Source organism: Oncorhynchus tshawytscha, linkage group LG10 (assembly GCF_018296145.1).
Source record: "Oncorhynchus tshawytscha isolate Ot180627B linkage group LG10, Otsh_v2.0, whole genome shotgun sequence".
In the NCBI taxonomy this organism is placed as follows: domain Eukaryota; kingdom Metazoa; phylum Chordata; class Actinopteri; order Salmoniformes; family Salmonidae; genus Oncorhynchus; species Oncorhynchus tshawytscha.
This window is the reverse complement of record NC_056438.1, coordinates 9580182-9605262: the sequence shown is the minus strand read 5'-3', so window position 1 is coordinate 9605262 and position 25081 is coordinate 9580182. Positions and strand designations below refer to the sequence as shown.

General features: G+C 41.8%; 1 long non-coding RNA gene, 14 other non-coding genes and 2 pseudogenes across 26 annotated transcripts in view; all 17 read right to left on the bottom strand.

The window, feature by feature from the left end:
• Positions 1-424: 424 nt before the first annotated feature.
• LOC112264930 overlaps positions 425-25081 on the bottom strand; it is a 24800-nt gene continuing 143 nt past the window's right edge. Inside the window, exons 2-15 of one of the 12 annotated variants that reach the window (XR_006084442.1) lie at positions 20493-20679; positions 19428-19503; positions 15897-15936; positions 15413-15490; positions 15158-15205; positions 4937-4982; positions 4460-4509; positions 4076-4123; positions 3409-3467; positions 3157-3231; positions 2659-2692; positions 2111-2163; positions 1226-1693; positions 425-551 (exon numbers count right to left, since the gene is read on the bottom strand). This is a non-coding gene — a long non-coding RNA (uncharacterized LOC112264930). Of the gene's footprint in view, positions 552-1225; positions 1694-2110; positions 2164-2658; positions 2693-3137; positions 3232-3408; positions 3483-4075; positions 4124-4459; positions 4510-4936; positions 4983-5295; positions 5344-5566; positions 5651-6046; positions 6087-6503; positions 6533-6944; positions 7063-14367; positions 14418-14798; positions 14844-15157; positions 15206-15412; positions 15491-15896; positions 15937-16350; positions 16380-16791; positions 16867-19427; positions 20680-25081 lie in introns of those variants that run through there. The other 11 variants (XR_006084438.1, XR_006084432.1, XR_006084436.1 and 8 more) reach the window with 11 other exon arrangements.
• Positions 623-696, bottom strand: LOC112266239 (annotated as a pseudogene).
• LOC112266240 lies at positions 1988-2057 on the bottom strand. The gene has a single exon (XR_002955892.2). It is a non-coding gene; the product is annotated as a small nucleolar RNA SNORD31 (small nucleolar RNA).
• On the bottom strand, positions 2836-2905 carry LOC121847671. The gene has a single exon (XR_006084492.1). It is a non-coding gene; the product is annotated as a small nucleolar RNA SNORD31 (small nucleolar RNA).
• Positions 3304-3373, bottom strand: LOC121847674. Its single transcript, XR_006084496.1, has one exon. It is a non-coding gene; the product is annotated as a small nucleolar RNA SNORD31 (small nucleolar RNA).
• Positions 3768-3894, bottom strand: LOC121847675. The gene has a single exon (XR_006084497.1). It is a non-coding gene; the product is annotated as a small nucleolar RNA SNORD22 (small nucleolar RNA).
• LOC121847670 lies at positions 4256-4327 on the bottom strand. The gene has a single exon (XR_006084490.1). It is a non-coding gene; the product is annotated as a small nucleolar RNA SNORD30 (small nucleolar RNA).
• LOC121847669 lies at positions 4584-4647 on the bottom strand. The gene has a single exon (XR_006084488.1). It is a non-coding gene; the product is annotated as a small nucleolar RNA SNORD29 (small nucleolar RNA).
• Positions 5057-5120, bottom strand: LOC112242399. Its single transcript, XR_002952488.1, has one exon. It is a non-coding gene; the product is annotated as a small nucleolar RNA SNORD29 (small nucleolar RNA).
• On the bottom strand, positions 10446-10519 carry LOC121847673 (annotated as a pseudogene).
• LOC112242400 lies at positions 11894-11963 on the bottom strand. The gene has a single exon (XR_002952489.1). It is a non-coding gene; the product is annotated as a small nucleolar RNA SNORD31 (small nucleolar RNA).
• LOC112242406 lies at positions 12727-12796 on the bottom strand. The gene has a single exon (XR_002952495.1). It is a non-coding gene; the product is annotated as a small nucleolar RNA SNORD31 (small nucleolar RNA).
• Positions 13214-13283, bottom strand: LOC112242401. Its single transcript, XR_002952490.1, has one exon. It is a non-coding gene; the product is annotated as a small nucleolar RNA SNORD31 (small nucleolar RNA).
• Positions 13677-13805, bottom strand: LOC112242402. The gene has a single exon (XR_002952491.2). It is a non-coding gene; the product is annotated as a small nucleolar RNA SNORD22 (small nucleolar RNA).
• Positions 14163-14234, bottom strand: LOC112242405. The gene has a single exon (XR_002952494.1). It is a non-coding gene; the product is annotated as a small nucleolar RNA SNORD30 (small nucleolar RNA).
• Positions 14492-14555, bottom strand: LOC121847668. The gene has a single exon (XR_006084487.1). It is a non-coding gene; the product is annotated as a small nucleolar RNA SNORD29 (small nucleolar RNA).
• Positions 14918-14981, bottom strand: LOC112266230. Its single transcript, XR_002955883.1, has one exon. It is a non-coding gene; the product is annotated as a small nucleolar RNA SNORD29 (small nucleolar RNA).

The following is a 25081-nucleotide window of genomic DNA, read 5'->3' as shown; positions in this document are numbered from 1 at the left end:
TACGATACACCCAGTTAAATAAACCGGAATTTACTTTTCACCCAATTGTAAAGAGCCTGAGTGTGCGCTTTAGTTGTCCATTTTCGGCGGTATGGATTTCGGTGTAAACTGAGTTTATTCCATAGATTATCTATTAACTGTCCCATCGTATCGTTAAGGCCGAAAACATGCTGCTCACAATAACGTCCTTCCAAAAACAAAGCAATGGATTAAAATTACTCAATCAACTTTCTATAGCCAGTTAAAAATGTCAAAATCACCGTTATATGTTTAGAACCACCTAGAATAACGATGTACAGATTTGAGATGACAGGAAATGTCACATTGTTCGGTATTGAATTCAGAACACCAAATGGTTCATTCAAAATGGCCAAATTCACCATGTCTGATTTACTACCACCAAGAAAGAAACAAGACAAGCATACACATTTGTAGATTTATTCATACATCAAAACACAGTCGTGGGGTTGAATTGACTTGGCCTGGTTTCCCCCACTTCCTTGCTGACCAATCAGGAGTGCAAGAGGTCTTGCAGGTGTAAAACAGGAGAGCTAGAGGGGAAAATAGTGTGAGAATTAATCCCTGGTGATACTGTAGGGACTAATACACAAGGTATGAGATGACTTTATCAGAGATGAACCAATCAGTCAGCGTTACATCAGACTGGGGCGGTAATGATGACTCATCACATCAGAGTATGTAGTGTAGAACACATTGCATGGGTCAGTGTGATGATCCAAGACGAACATTCAACAGAACATGAACATCTTCCTAATATTGATCTGCCCCCTTTTCCATTACAACACATATACACTGAGTGGTCAATACATTAACCAGACCAGGTGAAAGTGAGCCCTTATTGAAGTGACTGGTTAAAGGTTTTTACAATGGATTGTGTACCACTCAGAGGGTGAATGGGCAAGACAAAGGATTTAAGATCCTTTGAATGAGGTATGGCAGGTACCAGGCACACCGGTTTGTATCAACTGAAACACTGCTGGGTTTGTCAAGCTCAACAGTTTCTCATGTGTATCAACTCTGGTCCACCACCCAAAGGACATCCAGCTAACTAGACTCCAATGCCGACCCACAGTTGTCACGGGCCAACATCCCTGTGGAACGCTTACAGACCCCTTGTAGACAACAGGCTGTTCTGAGGGTAAACTCAATATTAGGAAGGTGTTAATGTCCTCTATACTCAGTGTATTATAATAACACTACACACCTTCAAACTCCACCAGCACAGCAACACTTCAGCAGCCAACCAGATCTAAACAAACAGAACAGTTTTAAAACCAAATAATCCCCATCTTAGATCACTAGACTACATCCAGAACATTCTGAAACCAGATCAGAACACTAGTTCAGTCATTGTAGCCATCCAGCAGTCCAGGGTCTGGGGTCAAGCCCCCACCCAGACACCCTCCCTCCAGGCAGGCAGCCCACCTTACCCCTGCCCCCGAGCATAAGAGCAGGCTTGTCAGTGTCTGCCCAACCCACAGGAGGACCGATGGGAGGCCAGACCTTGATCCAGCCCCAGAACACAGATCTGACAACAGACTGTAAATGGAAATGACAGCATCATTTACAACATTCCAGAATGCTTCATGTGGAAGGAGCCTTAAGATTCCGTCTAAAGTCACACCTTTCCAAACCCTGCAGACACCAGGACCTCAACCAGAGGGGCAGAAACCTAGAGGGAGAAAGTAGGAAAGCATGAAGTGACATTGTAAGACCTTGTAGTCAGACATGAGATCAGTCTATAGCAGTGTATTCTACTCCTGGGGACACAAAACTGGCAACAAGTGTTTTCCCCCCCAAGAACAAGGCTTAGGTGGTATCACCAAGGTGGAGTTTCACCAATAACATTAGGGTCTGATTATTCAAGACTAATTAGTGAAAGATCAGAATTGAGCTGTCAGTCTAAACGAAGCCTTACATCTCGGTCCCAAGAACCAGGATTGTGAAACACTGCTCTAGAGTATAGATCAGTTCAGTAACCAATCAGTCAGCTTAACATCAGACTGGGGCGGTAACCGGAAATCATCACTTCTACATTATAGAGGACAGAAGTTGAGCAACAGATCAAGTGAAAGTTGATCCTACACACCTTGAGGTCGTGCAGCAACAGTTCTCCAGTGGCCAGGCTGGAACAGTCAGGACCTGGAAGGAACAGATCCCTAATTAAACATTATGCAGAAGTACATTAGGTACTGCAGACTATATGCAGAACATTCTGAAACCAGATCAGAATACAAGTTCAGTCATTGTAGCCATCCAGCCAGTGGTCCAAAGTCTGGCTACAAGCTCCCCACCCAGACACCCTCCCTCCAGGCAGGCAGCCCACCTTACCCCTGCCCCAAAACACAAGAGCAGGCTTGTCAGTGTCTGCCCAACCCACAGGAGGACCGATGGGAAACCTGGGTTGATGCCAGCCACAGAGCACCGGACAGAAGCCAATCAACTGTTACAAGGCTTCATCACAAACAGCATTCCAGAACGTTCCATTTGGTGGGTGTGTGCTGTAGCAAAGCTTTCATGGGAGGTGTAGTTCCCTCAGTGATGTTAATGAGTAGGTAGAAGGTAGGTGGAGTTTGTAGCAAGTGCAAGAGGTGCAGGGTCAGTGAGTGAAGATGCTGTAAAAACAATCATACACACCTTCCTGAAGACTGCAGACCCACAAGGACATCAACTGGGGGAGGAGAGTTGAGGGATTATTAAGTGATATTGTAAGAACTAGTGGTCAGACATTAGATCAGTCAACAGCACAGCACTAACTAATCTTGGGGACCCACCCCTATGGGTTCCCAGGACCAGAACACACTGCCAGAGTAGATCAGTTCAGTAACCAATCAGTCAGCATAACATCAGACTGGGGCGGTAATAAGAAATCATCACTTCTACCAACAGGTGGCACCATTATTAATTTCACATCTATTATTCAGTCTTGTCCTTGAATCGTCTTGATACATTTTCCCACCACACTAGTGACTGATTCTACTTCCTCATGTTGTGCCTTGCGTTCAGCCAGGAGTGGACAGACTGCTGCAGTCATTGTCTGAACATCAGGAAGTAGCATAGATTGCAGTTGATAAGTGAAATAATCTGCCAGCTGGTTGTGCTACACTTCTACTCACAATAACTTGAATTACACACCTTCATTCACTGTCACAGCAAAGAGCTTCCTTCTAGTGGCCAGTCTGGTACAACAGTCAGGACCTGGAAGAGGACCTGGAGGAGGAGATTTTCTATCTGTATTAATGTGATTAACTGCAGTACAGCAAAGTAGCCCCACCTCTATAGATCAGTTCAGTAACCAATCAGTCAGCTTAACATCAGACTGGGGCGGTAACCGGAAATCATCACTTCTACATTATAGAGGACAGAAGTCAAGTCGATCATACACACCTTGAGGTAGTTCAGTAACAGGCATCTTCTAGTGACTTGTCTGGTACCACCATCAGGACCTGAAGGAGAGGAGTCTAAATAAACATGTTGAACATAACTACATTAAAGACTGCTTTTTTGTCTGAGTTTTTATCCCACAGCTATCTAAAAGACCCAAGACCAGCACTACCACCCTGAGAGACAAAATAAGGGAAGGTGCTGACAAGTGCCCTGTACTGCATCAGGACTACCACTAGTAGTAGCAGCACAAAACACACGCGACAACTAGCATGACATGAATGATTCTCCATATTAAATCTAATAGCAGCCATTTTGGATCAACAATGCAGAGCCAAATGCTATTTTGTGTGGGTCTCTGGTCCCATCAGACAGTTGGTAACCCCAACCAGCTGTCCCCTTGTTGCCCTGGCAACGCCAGTGGGTCCACCTTTGCAGGTTCTGTCGTTGACGCAGGGCGTAAGACGCGTGCGGGTGTCATCACTAGGAGCCAGAGTCACCACGACTACCAAACATCAACTGTTCCCTCTTGTTTGCAGTTAGTTTTTACACTAGACGGGTTATAGCTTGTGGCTAAGGCAGAGGATCTGGCTACGGCTCTGGTTTAGAGACAAGGGCTAGAACCATTACCCATAACAAATACCGAACGTACTCATTAACCAAAACTCACCAGTGTAGTTGGCATCACGTCTCCCTGTTCAGCCACATACAGAAGAACCTACGAAGACATAAGCTTCAGGTTAAAGTCTGGGTGGGGACCAGATATGAGGAGGGCACAAGGAGGGGGTTAGACATAACACATGTAGTCTTTATGACAGGTTACGTAGCCCTCTGTTACGTAGCCCTCTGCTGAAGTCAGCTATTCCTTTTCTCAACAGGAGTTCAGACGAACGAGATTCCAAAGAGAATATTCATCATGTTCAGCAGAAGGTTGGGAGAGCTAAAACATGCCGCGTTCAGCTAAACTATACAAGTAAAAGTTAACAAGCTGTGTAAATATCAATACAATAACCTATAAAGCACCACTTGGGACAGTTTCAGAACCACAACTTACCAGTATGTTGCAGTCCACGCTGCAATGCCATTGACCACAGCACCCAAACCCTGAAGAATGAAAGGCAAACATTTTATTAGTGTGATGATTGAGGAATCGATGACTAACTGCTGCATTATATACAGTCACTCAGCAGTTCATGTCGTTTCACATCGGTTCAAAGTGAGCTAAGATTGTCATCATTGGGACTGTAGCATCTTCAAGTGACTGGTTCCACGGAGTCATGTCACTCAACCCACATGGCACCCCAGTCCCTATACAGTGGACTACTTATTGACGAGACCAACTGGCCGTACTGTATTGTGACCTGCCCGATGGTGGTCCCAATCAGAGCCGGATGTGCCCTAGACCCCTGCGCCACTCAGGAGCCATTCACAAGGAATAAGGTGCCCTTTGGGATTCCAGCAACATGTATACGGGTGGAAGGCCAGTCCTACCCGTAGTGGGGAACCCAGTTTGATAGTTGGACGAACTCACCAGTGAAGGTTGTGTTAATCCCGTCAGGAAACTTCCTCCCCCCCGTCTGTTAAAATGAGAAAGGAAGTGAGGGTTTTGCTGTAAAAAACATTTAATCATACAACTGGTGCATTAGCTACAGTCACTCAGTAGTTCATGTCGTTTCACATCGGTTCAAAGTGAGCTAAGTTCATCATCATTGGGACTGTAGCACATCCCGGTAGCCATCTTGTACAGTTGGCCAGCCAAAAGTGAAATTGCCTTCATCCAAAGTCACCATGTTGCCATTATAGTACATGGGTCCTGGTCTAAGGTAGGGCACTATAAAGGGAAGTGGGGTACTATTTCAAATGATGTCAGTGTCTTAACATTTCACCAACCTGGATTTTCACAAAGCGCATCAGTCTTGTGATCTGGAATCAGGTATTCTGTAGAAGGAATCACAAAATAATGTTAGTTATAGCTTGGCTTCTATGAGGATAGAAGGTTCTTGAATAGAGCCCATCAGATCAAAGAGTAGCTTCACAAAAGAATCAGACATATGCTTGTCAATGGATCATCATATAAAGCCCGGATGTAGTTGACCATATAGAAATGTGGTGTCATTAGAAGTGTCCTGAACACCAGTGAATAAACTCAAATGTTACTCACCAGCACACATTCCTATTCCAGAATGGAACTCCAAGTGGAGATTCTGTTCAGATGCCTGGAAGTCATGTCACAAGTAATGCAGACCTGTGCAAAGAACACATCCAAGTTAGTGACCCACTAGTTTGTATATTACTACAAGAGGCTTTGGAACACAGGACAAGGAGGCCATCAGATCAAAGTTAGCATCACCAAAAATCAGATATATGCTTGTCATTGAGGATCATCATTTACAGCCAGTCACCACATGCTGAAAGTCCACCCCAAGGTGCACTGAGATATGATAACTGTAGCTTTGATAGCCAATGTTAACTAAAGCTAGCATAACGACGTCTACAGGTATGGTCTAGCATGCTAGCTGAACCATATTCTTAATAGTTGCTAATGCTAGTGAATATTCACTTAATAATAATCTACCTTTACAGTGAACTTGTATCTACTAACTTTGGAATTAGATCCTAGAGGTAAAGTCAATGAACTCACGTGTCACTCTGCTGGACTTCACGGCATCTGTCCTGCATTTCTGTTGATCAGGGGGAAGTTAGGGAGGTCCATTTATGAACAGGCAACATGCAGGCATATAGAATCCGACACGGATATCGTCGCTAATGGACCCTTATTTCCAATACAGTGAACTACTTCTGACCAGATCAATGTTAATAAGTAGTACACTATTGAGAATAGGGTGCCATTAGCGCAGCAACGAGTCGAATCAGGGGCCAAATGCTACTCAGAATCTGGTAAAGAAGTTTCTTCTTCAAAGGCTGATTCGGTAAGAGAGAGTTCATTTTATCATCACCGTAGCAGAGACCTCTAATGTTGGGTTTATAACGACTGATGGTCCGGTCTGACTGGAAGCATACTAGCTAACATGGCACGTGGTTAGCAACTTGCTAACTAAAACCACCACGGAAGCAGGTTTAAGTAATATGTTTCTTACCAGAGCAGCACATTCGAGTCGTCGGCATCCTGAAAGGAGAAAATTATAAAAAGTGAACTTATGATAGTTATAACCCCGGTAGCTAGCCAGCCATTAAATAACGATGTTTGCCATGTGACCTCGCTAGTTGCGGACACGTGTTCTGCGAACGCCGCATTTCGAAACACGTTAATTAAATATAAAATTGCAAGTCTCTCATCAGAAATACTAAAGTACAATCAGGTATTCAGAACAGGTCTGTGTAAATTCTCATCATCGAAAGACGTTGCAACGCTAACAGACATATCGGCCTGAACATGAAATAAACAAATCAGAACAAAACATGTTTGATACTAGAAATAAAGTCCATTATTTGTCGAGTAAAGTCTGAAGATCAGTAGAGGAGTTGAAACAAAAGGATGGCTTTAGATTGAATGCCAAAGTGGCGACTAGTTTAGTTACCCGTAGGTGCTTTCGCCGCATTCCGCTCAGTGTTGCCAACTAATTTCCAGAGGAACTTGATTTTTTGCTAAATGACGTTGTGCTGTCATTGCGTGATGCCGCCATACGTAATAACGTGCATCTGCGTCATTACGTAGAATACACACTAATCTTACTCAAATTGAGTGGCCATCTCGGCGAAAAACATATACCGGTATATATAATTTCACAGGGGTGCTGAAGATAGCGGCGGTTGCAGACGAGATTTCCTGTTTGATCCGAGTAACTTTAACTTGTATCCCTCTCAAACTTACTTAAATGTAACGGAACTTGGTTTATAGTAAACACAATAGAGAATAAAAGTTGGAGACTTTTATCTCCCTCACCAACTTTAAACATCTGCTATCTGAGCAGCTAACAGATCGTTGCAGCTGTACATAGTCCATCGGTAAATAGTCCACCCAATTTACCTACCTCATCCCCATACTGTTTATATTTATTTACTTTTCTGCTCTTTTGCACACCAGTATCTCCACCTGCACATGACCATCTGATCATTTATCACTCGTGTTAATCTGCTAAATTGTAATTATTCGCCTACCTCCTCATGCCTTTTGCACACAATGTATATAGACTCTTTTTTTTTTTTTTTTAAATGTATATTTATTTTCTACTGTGTTATTGACTTGTTTATTGTTTATCCCATGTGTAACTCTGTGTTGCTGTCTGTTCACACTGCTATGCTTTATCTTGGCCAAGTCGCAGTTGTAAATGAGAACTTGTTCTCAACTAGCCTACCTGGTTAAATAAAGGTGAGAAAAATAAACCTCTTAGTTGACCGCTACTTTGATCTGAAACTTTGAGAAATGGTAAAAAAAACTTTTTTTGAAAAATGTGTCACAAGCTAGATTAGCATTGGATATCGTGAAGCAGTTCTCTAAAATCTCAGGTTTGGTATTAAATCTTTCCAAATGTGAGATGTTTGTAACATCTCTGAAAAATATACTGTAACCTACCTCGGTGTAAAGATCACCAAAAATCTTAAGGCTGTGAATGATCTTAATTTGAACCCTGTAACTGAATCTGTCAAAAAATACATTATCCTCATGGTTGAGGGATTTAAGTCTTCAAGGAAGGGTGCTTTTATCCAAAGCTGAGGGGCTATCTCATGCATCCTATCTTTTTTCATCTATTGACATTCCCAAATCCACTTGCTGTACCTTAGATAGGCTTTTGTTCAACTTCATATGGAAAAACAAGCCACATAAGATAAAAAGAGATGTTTATCGCCAACAGGGTTTGTGATGGCGGTCTAAATGTCTTACACTTCACTCTCTTCAACCAGATATTAAAGGTCAACTGGATTAAAAGGTACATAAAAAATCCACATAGTTTCTGGAATATTATACCTCATTTTGTTTTTCAGAAGTTCGAAGGGCTTCATTTTGTACTACAATGTCCTTATGTTGTGGGTAAACTTCCTGTGAAGCTGGCGGCTTTTCACAAGCAGGCTTTAATGTGCTGGGCTTTGTTGTATAAACACAACTTTTCACCTCATAAATGTTTTATATGGGACGATATTACATAGAAACAAGATGTTATTTAACCGTAAATGGTTCTCGAAAAACATTGTCCTTGTCAGCCAATTAGTTAATATAGATATTTTATGGAAAGATACAACTTTGAGGTTAAGTGAGGAATATGACACTGTTATTTAAGCTATACCTAGTCAAGGAATATGACACTGTTATTAAAGCTATACCTAGTCAAGGAATATGACACTGTTATTAAAGCTATACCTAGTCAAGGAATATGACACTGTTATTAAAGCTATACCTAGTCAAGGAATATGACACTGTTATTAAAACTATACCTAGTCAAGGAATATGACACTGTTATTAAAACTATACCTAGTCAAGGAATATGACACTGTTATTAAAACTATACCTAGTCAAGGAATATGACACTGTTATTAAACTATACTAGTCAAGGAATATGACAGTTATTCTATACCTAGTCAAGGAATATGACACTGTTATTAAAACTATACCTAGTCAAGGAATATGACACTGTTATTAAAACTATACCTAGTCAAGGAATATGACACTGTTATTAAAACTATACCTAGTCAAGGAATATACTGTTAAAACTATACCTAGTCAAGGAATATGACAGTTATTCTATACCTAGTCAAGGAATATGACACTGTTATTAAAACTATACCTAGTCAAGGGAATATATACCTAGTCAAGGAATTGACACTGTTTAAAGCTATACCTAGTCAAGGAATATGACACTGTTATTAAAGCTATACCTAGTGGGATAAAAACTTCACTTCAGAATAATGCATATTTTTGGAATATATCCGATTGTAAGCAATATCCAGGTGAATGGCATTGGTCTACTAGATAGGAGATTCAACAATCGTTTATTAAGGGATATTTTCTACAGGAAGTCTATTCCCTCTGCAATATTTTGTTGGGCTTCGTTTGGTGTAAACTGGCACAGTGCTTGGCTCACTCCATGCAAATTTATGGCTGCCAATAAAGTAAAGGAGATCTCCTTTAATATTATCCATAGATTCTGTGTAATAGCTTGATTTCTAAATGTATACCTTGTTACCAGTGAATGCAGTTGTGAACTAGAAACTGAATCTATTGAACACTTATTCTGTCATTGTTGTATAGTGAAGTGATCTGGACTGATGTAAAAATTATATCATACAACCATTGAAACTACTGATTCCACAATTGAATGTGAGTATGTCATTAATCTCTTTATTTTATTAGGAAAACATTTCATACACAATCTAAATTTAAGAAAAAGCCCCTTTTAATTTTTTAAATCTGATTTGGAAAACTATTTATTCTTGGAAATGTATATAAAACTAAATGTCTGTATTTGACATGTGAATTAGTTTATTTTTTTCTCTCATTTGTGTAATCCCTGACTGTTGTTTTGCATGTTACTGTTATTTTATTTAACTACGCAAGTCAGTTAAGAACAAATTCTTATTTTCAATAACGGCCTAGGAACTGGTAGCAGCATAAACTGAATTTATTCCATCTATCCCATTGTGTCAAAGCCTTCTACATGACTGAACATGCTGCTCACAACATCAACTCAAATAACAAATTGGCTTAAAATTAGTCAGTCAACTCTATAGCCAGTGAGAAATCAGTCAAACCTAGAATAACTACATAATGAGATGACAGGAAATGTCACACTGTCCAGTATTGAAATATGAACACCACATGGTTCATTAAAAACGGACAAATTCAACAAGTCTGATTTACTACCACCAACAAAGAAAAATAGGACAAGCATTCATTTGTAGATTTATTTATACATCAAAACAGTCATAGGGTTGAATTGACTTGGCCTGGTTTCCCCCACTTCCTTGCTGACCAATCAGGAGTGCAAGAGGTCTTGCAGGTGTAAAACAGGAGAGCTAGAGGGGAAAATAGTGTGAGAATTAAACCCTGGTGATACTGTAGGGACTAATACACAAGGTATGAGATGACTTGATCAGAGATGAACCAATCAGTCAGCGTTACATCAGACTGGGGCGGTAATGATGACTCATCACATCAGAGTATGTAGTGTAGAACACATTGCATGGGTCAGTGTGATGATCCAAGACGAACATTCAACAGAACATGAACATCTTCCTAATATTGATCTGCCCCCTTTTCCATTACAACACATATACACTGAGTGGTCAATACATTAACCAGACCAGGTGAAAGTGAGCCCTTATTGAAGTCACGGGTTAAATCAGTGTAGATGAACAGACAGGTTAAAAGGGTGTTTAAACCACAATACATGGATTGTGTACCACTCAGAGGGTGAATGGGCAAGACAAAGGATTTAAGATCCTTTGAATGAGGTATGGCAGGTACCAGGCACACCGGTTTGTATCAACTGAAACACTGCTGGGTTTGTCAAGCTCAACAGTGTCTCATGTGTATCAACTCTGGTCCACCACCCAAAGGACATCCAGCTAACTAGACTCCAATGCCGACCCACAGTTGTCACGGGCCAACATCCCTGTGGAACGCTTACAGACCCCTTGTAGACAACAGGCTGTTCTGAGGGTAAACTCAATATTAGGAAGGTGTTAATGTCCTCTATACTCAGTGTATTATAATAACACTACACACCTTCAAACTCCACCAGCACAGCAACACTTCAGCAGCCAACCAGATCTAAACAAACAGAACAGTTTTAAAACCAAATAATCCCCATCTTAGATCACTAGACTACCTCCAGAACATTCTGAAACCAGATCAGAACACTAGTTCAGTCATTGTAGCCATCCAGCAGTCCAGGGTCTGGGGTCAAGCCCCCACCCAGACACCCTCCCTCCAGGCAGGTAGCCCACCTTACCCCTGCCCCCGAGCATAAGAGCAGGCTTGTCAGTGTCTGCCCAACCCACAGGAGGACCGATGGGAGGCCAGACCTTGATCCAGCCCCAGAGCACAGATCTGACAACAGACTGGCAGACATGAGGAGTTCATCATTTACAACATTCCAGAATGCTTCATGTGGAAGGAGCCTTAAGATTCCGTCTAAAGTCACACCTTTCCAAACCCTGCAGACACCAGGACCTCAACCAGAGGGGCAGAAACCTAGAGGGAGAAAGTAGGAAAGCATGAAGTGACATTGTAAGACCTTGTAGTCAGACATGAGATCAGTCTTTAGCAGTGGATTCTAATCCTGGGGACCCAAAAATGTCAACAAGTTTAGGTGGTATCCCAGAGTATTCGGAAACGACCGGGGTTCAATAACATTTAGATTATTTCTCTGAAGTTTATATTTATTGCAACTTAAGGAAATAGCTGCAGTCAACATTAGGGTCTGATTATTCAAAAATAATTGGTGAAAGATCAGAAATGAGCTGTAAGTCTAAACGAAGCCTTACATCTGTCCCAAGAACCAGGATTGTGAAACACTGCTCTAGAGTATAGATCAGTTCAGTAACCAATCAGTCAGCTTAACATCAGACTGGGGCGGTAACAGGAAATCATCACTTCTACATGATAAAGGACAGTTAATGGCAACAGATCAAGTGAAAGTTGATCCTACACACCTTGAGGTCGTGCAGCAACAGTTCTCCAGTGGCCAGGCTGGAACAGTCAGGACCTGGAAGGAACAGATCCCTAATTAAACATTATGCAGAAGTACATTAGGTACTGCAGACTATAAGCAGAGCATTCTGAAATGAGATCAGACTTGTGTTCAGTTATTGTAGCCATCCAGCCAGTGGTCCAAGGTCTGGCTCCAAGCTCCCCACCCAGACACCCTCCCTCCAGGCAGGCAGCCCACCTTACCCCTGTCCCTGGACAGGAGCAGGCTTGTCAGTGTCTGCCCAACCCACAGGAGGACCGATGGGAAACCTGGGTTGATGCCAGCCACAGAGCACCGGACAGAAGCCAACCAACTGTGGCAAAGGTTAATCACATACAGCATTCCAGAACGTTCCATGTGGGAGTGTAAAGCGTTCATTGGCGTGTTAGTTCCCCCAGTGATGTTAATGAGTAGGTAGAAGGTAGGTGGAGTTTGTAGCAAGTGCAAGAGGTGCAGGGTCAGTGAGTGAAGATGCTGTAAAAACAATCATACACACCTTCCTGAAGACTGCAGACCCACAAGGACATCAACTGGGGGAGGAGAGTTGAGGGATTATTAAGTGATATTGTAAGAACTAGTGGTCAGACATTAGATCAGTCAACAGCACAGCATTAACTAATCTTGGGGACCCAACCCTCTGGGTTCCCAGGACCAGAACACACTGCCAGAGTAGATCAGTTCAGTAACCAATCAGTCAGCATAACATCAGACTGGGGCGGTAATAAGAAATCATCACTTCTACCAACAGGTGGCACCATTATTAATTTCACATCTATTATTCAGTCTTGTCCTTGAATCGTCTTGATACATTTTCCCACCACACTAGAGTGACTGATTCTACTTCCTCATGTTGTGCCTTGCGTTCAGCCAGGAGTGGACAGACTGCTGCAGTCATTGTCTGAACATCAGGAAGTAGCATAGATTGCAGTTGATAAGTGAAATAATCTGCCAGCTGGTTGTGCTACACTTCTACTCACAATAACTTGAATTACACACCTTCATTCACTGTCACAGCAAAGAGCTTCCTTCTAGTGGCCAGTCTGGTACAACAGTCAGGACCTGGAAGAGGACCTGGAAGAGGAGATTTCTATCTATATTAATGTGAGGAGATTCAGTTTAATATGAAACTGCAGTACAGCAAAGTAGCCCCACCTCTATAGATCAGTTCAGTAACCAATCAGTCAGCTTAACATCAGACTGGGGCGGTAACCGGAAATCATCACTTCTACATTATAGAGGACAGAAGTCAAGTCGATCATACACACCTTGAGGTAGTTCAGTAACAGGCATCTTCTAGTGACTTGTCTGGTACCACCATCAGGACCTGAAGGAGAGGAGTCTAAATAAACATGTTGAACATGACTACATTAAAGACAGGCTTTTTTGTCTGAGTTTTTATCCCACAGCTATCTAAAAGACCCAAGACCAGCACTACCACCCTGAGAGACAAAAAGGGAAGGTGCTGACAAGTGCCCTGTACTGCATCAGGACTACCACTAGTAGTAGCAGCACAAAACACACGCGACAACTAGCATGACATGAATGATTCTCCATATTAAATCTAATAGCAGCCATTTTGGATCAACAATGCAGAGCCAAATGCTATTTTGTGTGGGTCTCTGGTCCCATCAGACAGTTGGTAACCCCAACCAGCTGTCCCCTTGTTGCCCTGGCAACGCCAGTGGGTCCACCTTTGCAGGTTCTGTCGTTGACGCAGGGCGTAAGACGCGTGTGCGGGTGTCATCACTAGGAGCCAGAGTCACCACGACTACCAAACATCAACTGTTCCCTCTTGTTTGCAGTTAGTTTTTACACTAGACGGGTTATAGCTTGTGGCTAAGGCAGAGGATCTGGCTGGCTCTGGTTTAGAGACATGGGCTAGAACCATTACCCATAACAAATACCAAACGTACTCATTAACCAAAACTCACCAGTCTAGTTGGCATCACGCTCCCTGTTCAGCCATATACATAAGAACCTAGGAAGACATAAGCTTCAGGTTAAAGTCTGGTGGGGACCAGATATGAGGAGGGCACAAGGAGGGGGTTAGACATAACACATGTAGTCTTTATGACAGGTTACGTAGCCCTCTGTTACGTAGCCCTCTGCTGAAGTCAGCTATTCCTTTTCTCAACAGGAGTTCAGACGAACGAGATTCCAAAGAGAATATTCATCATGTTCAGCAGAAGGTTGGGAGAGCTAAAACATGCCGCGTTCAGCTAAACTATACAAGTAAAAGTTAACAATGCTGTGTAAATATCAATACAATAACCTATAAAGAGCCACTTGGGACAGTTTCAGAACCACAACTTACCAGTATGTTGCAGTCCACGCTGCAATGCCACTGACCACAGCACCCAAACCCTGAAGAACGAAAGGCAAACATTTTATTAGTGTGATGATTGAGGAATCGATGACTAACTGCAGCACTATATACAGTCACTCAGCAGTTCATGTCGTTTCACATCGGTTCAAAGTGAGCTAAGATTGTCATCATTGGGACTGTAGCATCTTCAAGTGACTGGTTCCACGGAGTCATGTCACTCAACCCACATGGCACCCCAGTCCCTATACAGTGGACTACTGATTGACGAGACCAACTGGCCGTACTGTATTGTGACCTGCCCGATGCGCCACTCAGGAGCCATTCACAAGGAATAAGGTGCCCTTTGGGATTCCAGCAACATGTATACGGGTGGAAGACCAGTCCTACCCGTAGTGGGGAACCCAGTTTGACGAACTCACCAGTGAAGGTCGTGTTAATCCCGTCAGGAAACTTCCTCCCCCAGTCTGTTAAAATGAGAAAGGAAGTGAGGGTTTTGCTGTAAAAAACATTTAATCATACAACTGGTGCATTAGCTACAGTCACTCAGTAGTTCATGTCGTTTCACATCGGTTCAAAGTGAGCTAAGTTCATCATCATTGGGACTGTAGCACATCCCGGTAGCCATCTTGTACAGTTGGCCAGCCAAAAGGTGAAATTGCCTTCATCCAAAGTCACCATGTTGCCATTATAGTACATGGGTCCTGGTCTAAGGTAGGGCACTATAAAGGGAAGTGGGGTACTATTTCAAATGATGTCAGTGTCTTTACATTTCACCAACCTGGATTTTCACAAAGCGCATCAGTCTCGTGATCTGGAATCAGGTATTCTGTAGAAGGAATCACAAAATAATGTTAGTTATAGCTTGGCTTCTATGAGGATAGAAGGTTCTTGAATAGAGCCCATCAGATCAAAGAGTAGCTTCACAAAAGAATCAGACATATGCTTGTCGATGGATCATCATATAAAGCCCGGATGTAGTGACCATATAGAAAAGTGTCCTGAACACCAGTGAATAAACTCAAATGTTACTCACCAGCACACATTCCTATTCCAGAATGGAAGTGGAGATTCTGTTCAGATGCCTTGAAGTCATGTCACAAGTAATGCAGACCTGAGCAAACACATCCATGTTAGTGACCCACTAGTTTGTATATTTTTTAAATATATTTTTTTATTACTACAAGAGGCTTTGGAACACAGGACAAGGAGGCCATCAGATCAAAGTTAGCATCACCAAAAATCAGATATATGCTTGTCATTGAGGATCATATTTACAGCCAGTCACCACATGCTGAAAGTCCACCCCAAGGTGCACTGAGATATGATAAGTAGCTTTGATAGCCAATGTTAACTAAAGCTAGCATAACGACGCAGGTATGTCTAGCATGCTAGCTGAACCATATTCTTAATAGTTGCTAATGCTAGTGAATATTCACTTAATAATAATCTACATTTACAGTGAACTTGTATCTACTAACTTTGGAATTAGATCCTAGAGGTAAAGTCAATGAACTCACGTGTCACTCTGCTGGACTTCACGGCATCTGTCCTGCATTTCTGTTGATCAGGGGAAGTTAGGGAGGTCCATTTATGAACAGGCAACATGCAGGCATATAGAATCACACGGATATCGTCGCTAATGGACCCTTATTTCCAATACAGTGAACTACTTCTGACCAGATCAACGTTAATAAGTAGTACACTATTGAGAATAGGGTGCCATTAGCGCAGCAACGAGTCGAATCAGGGGCCAAATGCTACTCAGAATCTGGTAAAGAAGTTTCTTCTTCAAAGGCTGATTCGGTAAGAGAGAGTTCATTTTATCATCACCGTAGCAGAGACCTCTAATGTTGGGTTTATAACGACTGATGGTCCGGTCTAACTGGAAGCATAATAGCTAACATGGCACGTGGTTAGCAACTTGCTAACTAAAACCACCACGGAAGCAGGTTTAAGTAATATGTTTCTTACCAGAGCAGCACATTCGAGTCGTCGGCATCCTGAAAGGAGAAAATTATAAAAAGTGAACTTATGATAGTTATAACCCCGGTAGCTAGCCAGCCATTAAATAACGGTGTTTGCCATGTGACCTCGCTAGTTGCGGACACGTGTTCTGCGAACGCAGCATTTCGAAACACGTTAATTAAATATAAAATTGCAAGTCTCTCATCAGAAATACTAAAGTACAATCAGGTATTCAGAACAGGTCTGTGTAAATTCTCATCATCGAAAGACGTTGCAACGCTAACAGACATATCGGCCTGAACATGAAATAAACAAATCAGAACAAAACATGTTTGATACTAGAAATAAAGTCCATTATTTGTCGAGTAAAGTCTGAAGATCAGTGGAGGAGTTGAAACAAAAGGATGGCTTTAGATTGAATGCCAAAGTGGCGACTAGCTTAGTTACCCGTAGGTGCTGTCGCCGCATTCCGCTCAGTGTTGCCAACTAATTTCCAGAGGAACTTGATTTTTTGCTAAATGACGTTGTGCTGTCATTGCGTGATGCCGCCATACGTAATAACGTGCATCTGCGTCATTACGTAGAATACACACTAATCTTACTCAAATTGAGTGGCCATCTCGGCGAAAAACATATACCGGTATATATAATTTCACAGGGGTGCTGAAGATAGCGGCGGTTGCAGACGAGATTTCCTGTTTGATCCGAGTAACTTTAACTTGTATCCCTCTCAAACTTACTTAAATGTAACGGAACTTGGTTTATAGTAAACACAATAGAGAATAAAAGTTGGAGACTTTTATCTCCCTCACCAACTTTAAACATCTGCTATCTGAGCAGCTAACAGATCGTTGCAGCTGTACATAGTCCATCGGTAAATAGTCCACCCAATTTACCTACCTCATCCCCATACTGTTTATATTTATTTACTTTTCTGCTCTTTTGCACACCAGTATCTCCACCTGCACATGACCATCTGATCATTTATCACTCGTGTTAATCTGCTAAATTGTAATTATTCGCCTACCTCCTCATGCCTTTTGCACACAATGTATATAGACTCTTTTTTTTTTTAAATGTATATTTATTTTCTACTGTGTTATTGACTTGTTTATTGTTTATCCCATGTGTAACTCTGTGTTGCTGTCTGTTCACACTGCTATGCTTTATCTTGGCCAAGTCGCAGTTGTAAATGAGAACTTGTTCTCAACTAGCCTACCTGGTTAAATAAAGGTGAGAAAAATAAACCTCTTAGTTGACCGCTACTTTGATCTGAAACTTTGAGAAATGGTAAAAAAAACTTTTTTTGAAAAATGTGTCACAAGCTAGATTAGCATTGGATATCGTGAAGCAGTTCTCTAAAATCTCAGGTTTGGTATTAAATCTTTCCAAATGTGAGATGTTTGTAACATCTCTGAAAAATATACTGTAACCTACCTCGGTGTAAAGATCACCAAAAATCTTAAGGCTGTGAATGATCTTAATTTGAACCCTGTAACTGAATCTGTCAAAAAATACATTATCCTCATGGTTGAGGGATTTAAGTCTTCAAGGAAGGGTGCTTTTATCCAAAGCTGAGGGGCTATCTCATGCATCCTATCTTTTTTCATCTATTGACATTCCCAAATCCACTTGCTGTACCTTAGATAGGCTTTTGTTCAACTTCATATGGAAAAACAAGCCACATAAGATAAAAAGAGATGTTTATCACCAACAGGGTTTGTGATGGCGGTCTAAATGTCTTACACTTCACTCTCTTCAACCAGATATTAAAGGTCAACTGGATTAAAAGGTACATAAAAAATCCACATAGTTTCTGGAATATTATACCTCATTTTGTTTTTCAGAAGTTCGAAGGGCTTCATTTTGTACTACAATGTCCATATGTTGTGGGTAAACTTCCTGTGAAGCTGGCGGCTTTTCACAAGCAGGCTTTAATGTGCTGGGCTTTGTTGTATAAACACAACTTTTCACCTCATAAATGTTTTATATGGGACGATATTACATAGAAACAAGATGTTATTTCACAGTAAATGGTTCTCGAAAAACATTGTCCTTGTCAGCCAATTAGTTAATATTAGTGGGAATCTATTTATACAGAGATATTTTATGGAAAGATACAACTTTGAGGTTAAGTGAGGAATATGACACTGTTATTAAAGCTATACCTAGTCAAGGAATATGACACTGTTATTAAAGCTATACCTAGTCAAGGAAATGTTGGGTTTTAAAAGCTAAGTCTAACCTAGTCAAGGAATATGACACTGTTATTAAAACTATACCTAGTCAAGGAATATGACACTGTTATTAAAACTATACCTAGTCAAGGAATATGACACTGTTATTAAAACTATACCTAGTCAAGGAATATGACACTGTTATTAAAACTATACCTAGTCAAGGAATATGACACTGTTATTAAAGCTATACCTAGTGGGATAAAAACTTCACTTCAGAATAATGCATATTTTTGGAATATATCCGATTGTAAGCAATATCCAGGTGAATGGCATTGGTCTACTAGATAGGAGATTCAACAATCGTTTATTAAGGGATATTTTCTACAGGAAGTCTATTCCCTCTGCAATATTTTGTTGGGCTTCGTTTGGTGTAAACTGGCACAGTGCTTGGCTCACTCCATGCAAATTTATGGCTGCCAATAAAGTAAAGGAGATCTCCTTTAATATTATCCATAGATTCTGTGTAATAGCTTGATTTCTAAATGTATACCTTGTTACCAGTGAATGCAGTTGTGAACTAGAAACTGAATCTATTGAACACTTATTCTGTCATTGTTGTATAGTGAAGTGATCGGGACTGATGTAAAAATTATATTACAACCATTGAAACTACTGATTCCACAATTGAATGTGAGTATGTCATTAATCTCTTTATTTTATTAGGAAAACATTTCATACACATCTAAATTTAAGAAAAAGACCCTTTTAATTTTTTAAATCTGATTTGGAAAACAAACTAGCCAGTTGGTAAAAGAACATTCGCTTGCATCATTTTACTGCAGCAGAGTGAGTCATTGTACCATAGCAGAAAAATGCTGACATTTCAGTAAATATGCAGCTTACCTGAGCGGGGTATTCTCTCTCTCTCTCTCTCTCTCTCTCTCTCTCTCTCTCTCTCTCTCTCTCGAGTCGTCCGCATCTTGAAGAGAAATGAAACCGTTTACACACACGGAGGACTTAACCCACAAAAACCCTCTCATGAATAACCAAGTAAGCTTCCTTTCCTTTTTCTTCTTCTATGGTATAATGGCGTTCGCAACATTGTGCATTCCGCCACCTACTGTGCGGGTGGATAATAAGGATCACGAAAAGGAAAACATTCGGGAACAAATAAAATTTCATACAAACGACCAAAAAAGAAATTAACTACATAAAAATCAACCTGCTTTTCTATAAAAACCTCCTTCTCACCAGGTCCAACACACCCCCAGAAGCCTCCTGGGAGGGCAAGACCTGTAGTGCTTCTGCTGTAGTCTTCAAGTCTTCAAGCCCCAAAATCTTCTTGGCTGCAGCAGATATGATACCCAGCTAATTGGACTTCTTGGACACTTGGACTGCAGCTTTTCCTCCTTTGGCAGACGCCCTGCTCCGAAGGTCAATACATGTTACTTCTGACGTGGACAATTTTCCAGATTAGTGCACGCTTCTTCTGTTCTTCATCGACCCAATTAACCAAAATAACAGAGCTTCTAGTCACCTTGATTGAATCCACATTTCCCACTGCTTTCTCCTCAATATTACAAATGGATTTCCCAAATTAATCTCCTTGTCCAAAAAAAGAGTCCATTAGTGGACCAGTCTTTGTCTTCTACTACAACTTTTGCTAGTTTTGTTCCATTCTTTGATTTCATCAACTGTCTCCATTTCCTCGTACTTTGACCCGTGTCTCTCTCTCTCTCTCTCTCTCACACACACACACACACACACACACACACACACACACACACACACACACACCAGGAGCTACTCAACAAACAGGACATTCCTGGATCACTGAGTAGAGAGACCATAGGAGAGGTGAGAACACAGTATCCACCTATACACACACACTTAATGTCTGGATGACATTAAGACCCACCACTGGTGTATCATCGGCTGCAGTGCTGTGACAGGAGAGAACCTACTCACCGGAGTAGACTGGCTACTGGATGACATCGCTGCACGCGTCTTCACTGCATTTGGCAGCACGTTCAACCGGGCCTCACAACCGCAGACCATCTGTATGGCGTCATGTGGGCCAGTGGTTTGCTGATGTCAACGTTGTGAACAGAGGGCCCCATGGCGGCGGTGGGGTTATGGTATGGGAAGGCATGATCTACGGACAACAAACACAATTCCTGGTAGTTGAAAATGTCCCAGTTCTCCCAGGCCTGCAGACTGACCAGATATGTCACCCATTGAGCATGTTTAGGATGCTCTGGATCGATGTGCACGACAGCATGTTCCCAGTACCCACCAATATCCAGCAACTCCGAACAGCCTGTGGGACAACATTCCCAGGCCACAATCAACAGCCTGAGCAAAGGAGAGTGTCGCACTGCATGGGGCAAATGGTGGTCACACAAGATACTGACTGGTTTTCTGATCCACACCCCTACTTTTTTTTAAAGATATCTGTGACCAACAGATGCATATCTGTATTCCCAGTCATGTGAAATCCATAGATTAGGGCCTAATGAATAATTTCAATTGACTGATTTCCTTATATGAACTTTAACTCTTGCATGTTAAATGTTAACATGTTGCATGTAAATAAAAATAAATAAAAACGCTTCACTTCTCAGCCTTCGTCGAAATGGATTCCCAATCAGTTCAGCCTGAAAATCTTTCAGTCTTTGGTCACCGCATCATTCTTGACAACGACGAGACGGCCTACAGGGAGGAGATGAGGGCCCTCGGAGTGTGGTGTCAGGAAAACAACCTCACACTCAACGTCAACAAAACTAAGGAGATGATTGTGGACTTCAGGAAACAGCAGAGGGAACACCCCCCTATCCACATCGATGGAACAGTAGTGGAGAGGGTAGTAAGTTTTAAATTCCTCGGCGTACACATCACAGACAAACTGAATTGGTCCACCCACACAGACAGCATCGTGAAGAAGGCGCAGCAGCGCCTCTTCAACCTCAGGAGGCTTAAGAAATGTTCTTGTCACCAAAAGCACTCACAAACTTCTACAGATGCACAATCGAGAGCATCCTGTCGGGCTGTATCACCACCTGGTACGGCAGCTGCTCCGCCCACAACCGTATGGCTCTCCAGAGGGTAGTGAGGTCTGCACAACGCATCACCGGGGGCAAACTACCTGCCCTCCAGGACACCTACACCACCCGATGTCACAGGAAGGCCAAAAAGATCATCAAGGAGTTCAACCACCCGAACCACGGCCTGTTCACCTTGCTATCATCCAGAAGGCGAGGTCTGTACAGGTGCATATAAGCTGGGACCGAGAGACTGAAAAACAGCTTCTATCTTAAAGCCATCAGACTGTTAAATAGCCATCACTAGCCGGTTACCACCCGGTTACTCAACCCTGCACCTTAGAGGATGCTGCCCTATGTACATAGACATGGAATCACTGGTCACTTTAATAATGGAGCACTAGTCACTTTAATAGTGTTTACATACTGTTTTACTCATCTCATATGCTGTATTGTACTGTACTTTAGTCAATGCCTGTGTCCTGTGTGAATTTAAGTATGCTCTCTCTAATTCTCTCTCTTTCGGGAGGACCTGAGCCCTAGGACCATGCCTCAGGACTACCTAGTCTGATGACTCCTTGCTGTCCCCAGTCCACCTGGCTGTGCTGCTGCTCCAGTTTCAACTGTTCTGCCTGCGGCTATGGAACCCTGACCTGTTCACCGGACATGCTACCTGTCCCAGACCTACTGTTTTCAACTCTCTAGAGACAGCAGGAGCGGTAGAGATACTCTGAATGATCAGCTATGAAAAGCCAACTGACATTTACTCCTGAGGTGCTGACCTGTTTGCACCCTCGACAACCACTGTGATTATTATTATTTGACCCTGCTGGTCATCTATGAACATTTGAACATCTTGGCCATGTTCTGTTACAATCTCTACCCGGCACAGCCAGAAGAGGACTGGCCACCCCTCATAGCCTGGTTCCTCTCTAGGTTTCTTCCTAGGTTCTGGCCTTTCTAGGGAGTTTTTCCTAGCCACCGTGCTGCTTCACCTGCATTGCTTGCTGTTTGGGGTTTTAGGCTGCGTTTTGTGACATCAGCTGATGTAAGAAGGGCTTTATAAATACATTTGATTGAATGCCACTCAGACATTGCTCATCCTAATTAGAGGTCGACCGATTATTATTTTTCAATGCCGATACCGATACCGATTATTGGAGGACCAAATAAGGCCGATACCGATTAATCTGACAAATTTTAACTTATTTATTTTGAATAATGACAATTACAACAATACTGAATGAACACTTATTTTAACTTAATATAATACATAAATAAAATCAATTTTGCCTCAAGTAAATAATGAAACATGTTCAATTTGGTTTAAATAATGCAAAAACAAAGTGTTGGACAAGAAAGTAAAAGTGCAATATGTGCTATATAAGAAAGCTTCACGTTTCAATTCCTTGCTCAGAACATGAGAACATATGAAAGCTGGTGGTTCCTTTTAACATGAGTCTTCAATATTCCCAGGTAAGAGGTTTTAGGTTGTAGTTATTATAGGACTATTTCTCTCTATACCATTTGTATTTCATATACCTTTGACTATTGGATGTTCTTATAGGCACTATAGTATTGCCAGTGTAACAGTATAGCTTCTGTCCCGCTCCTCCCTGGGCTCGAACCAGCAACACAACGACAACAGCCACCCTCGAAGCAGCATTACCCATGCAGAGCAAGGGGAACAACTACTAGAAGGCTCAGAGCGGGTGACGTTTGAAACACTATTAGAGCGCGCTAACTAGCTAGCCATTTCACTTCGGTTACACCAGCCTCATCTCGGGAGTTGATAGGCTTGAAGTCATAAACAGCGCAATGCTTGACGCACAACGAAGAGCTGCTGGCAAAACGCAAAGAAAGTGCCACCGCTCAGTCAGATTATATGCAACGCAGGACACGCTAGATAATATCTAGTAATATCATCAACCATGTGTAGTTAACTAGTGATTATGATAGATTGTTTTTTGTAAGATATGTTTAATGCTAGCTAGCAACTTACCTTGGCTTACTGCATTCGCGTAACAGGCAGTCTCCTTGTGGAGTGCAACGAGAGAGAGGCAGGTCGTTATTGCTTTGGACTAGTTAACTGTAAGGTTCGCAAGATTGTATCCCCCGAGCTGACAAGGTGAAAATCTGTCGTTCTGCCCCTGAACAAGGCAGTTAACCCACCGTTCCTAGGCCGTCATTGAAAATTAGATTGTGTTCTTAACTGACTTGCCTTGTTAAATAAAGGTATTAATACATTTTTAAAATGTCAAATCGGTGCCCAAAAATACCGATTTCAGATTGTTATAAAAACGTGATATCCGATTAATCGGTCGACCTCTAATCCTAATATTTATATATTTCTTGATTCCATTATTTACCTTTAGATGTGTGTATTGCTGTGAATTGTTAGATACTACTGCACTGTTGGAGCTAGGAACACAAGCATTTCGCTACACCCGCAATAACATCTGCAAAATATGTGTATGTGACCAATACAATTTGATGTAGAAAGGGAGAGGTTGTTTGACAAGGTCAGAGAGGTTAGATGAGAATGGGGTGTGGGTTGTATTTTGGGTGGGGTTCTGGGAGTGGTGATGTTTGTTGTGAATGATTTGATTTGAAATTCAGGGTTAGTTAAGAGAATATAGTGGTATAGAGAGGTCGTGACCAGCATCTCCCTCCTGTACAGTAGGTGGCAGTGTATTCACCTGTCAGTTGGTTGGATTCGACAATAAAACAAAGAAGAAGAAGCAGTACTCACAAGGTAAGAAATCTGTCAGAGTGGATACATCTTGGGTGTACATGCACAGAGGCATACCCAAAGATACGTATTTCTAACTAACACAAGCTGTTTTTTTTGTTGTTTTTTTACAACTTTAGTCTATAAAGTCTATAAAACTTAGTGCACTGTGTTCATAACAGATTCTAGTTTTGGGAAAATAAAAAGTATGAGATCAGATGTTTCGTCAGTGCGAACATTTGTAGAATGTCAGCCCAGTTTCACCTCTTTCCATCCTTCCACAACACCTGAACACCTGACTGGACTTCCTCTCGCTACCATATTTGGTGGTGAGAAAACGTTCTAAACGGATGCTTCAGTTTTATAGCCCCTGTGACGTGGATTACCCCTTATGTTTGTGGTCCTAAAAAGTTGAAAATTTGCCAAAATTGTCCGTAAAGAGATTCAAACTCACAAACTTTGGGTTGCTAGATGTGGGGCGCTATATGTCCAACCGCCTTTGTAAACATACCACACTAATTTGAGTGCCCTGGATTTTTTACATTTAATTTATTTCACCTTTATTTAACCAGGTAGACCAGTTGAGAACAAGTTCTAATTTTCAACTGCGACCTGGCCAAGAGAGAGCCTATAGTATGTTAACTACGCCTAATTTATGAGACCAGGCTGGGTATACCCGCCGCTATTCAATAGCTTGGAGCAGGTAGCCTCTCCATATGGGTGATCTGATTTCCCACGACTCTGTTGGGCCTGTGTGTCCTTTTTCTAATTTCTTGTGACAATGT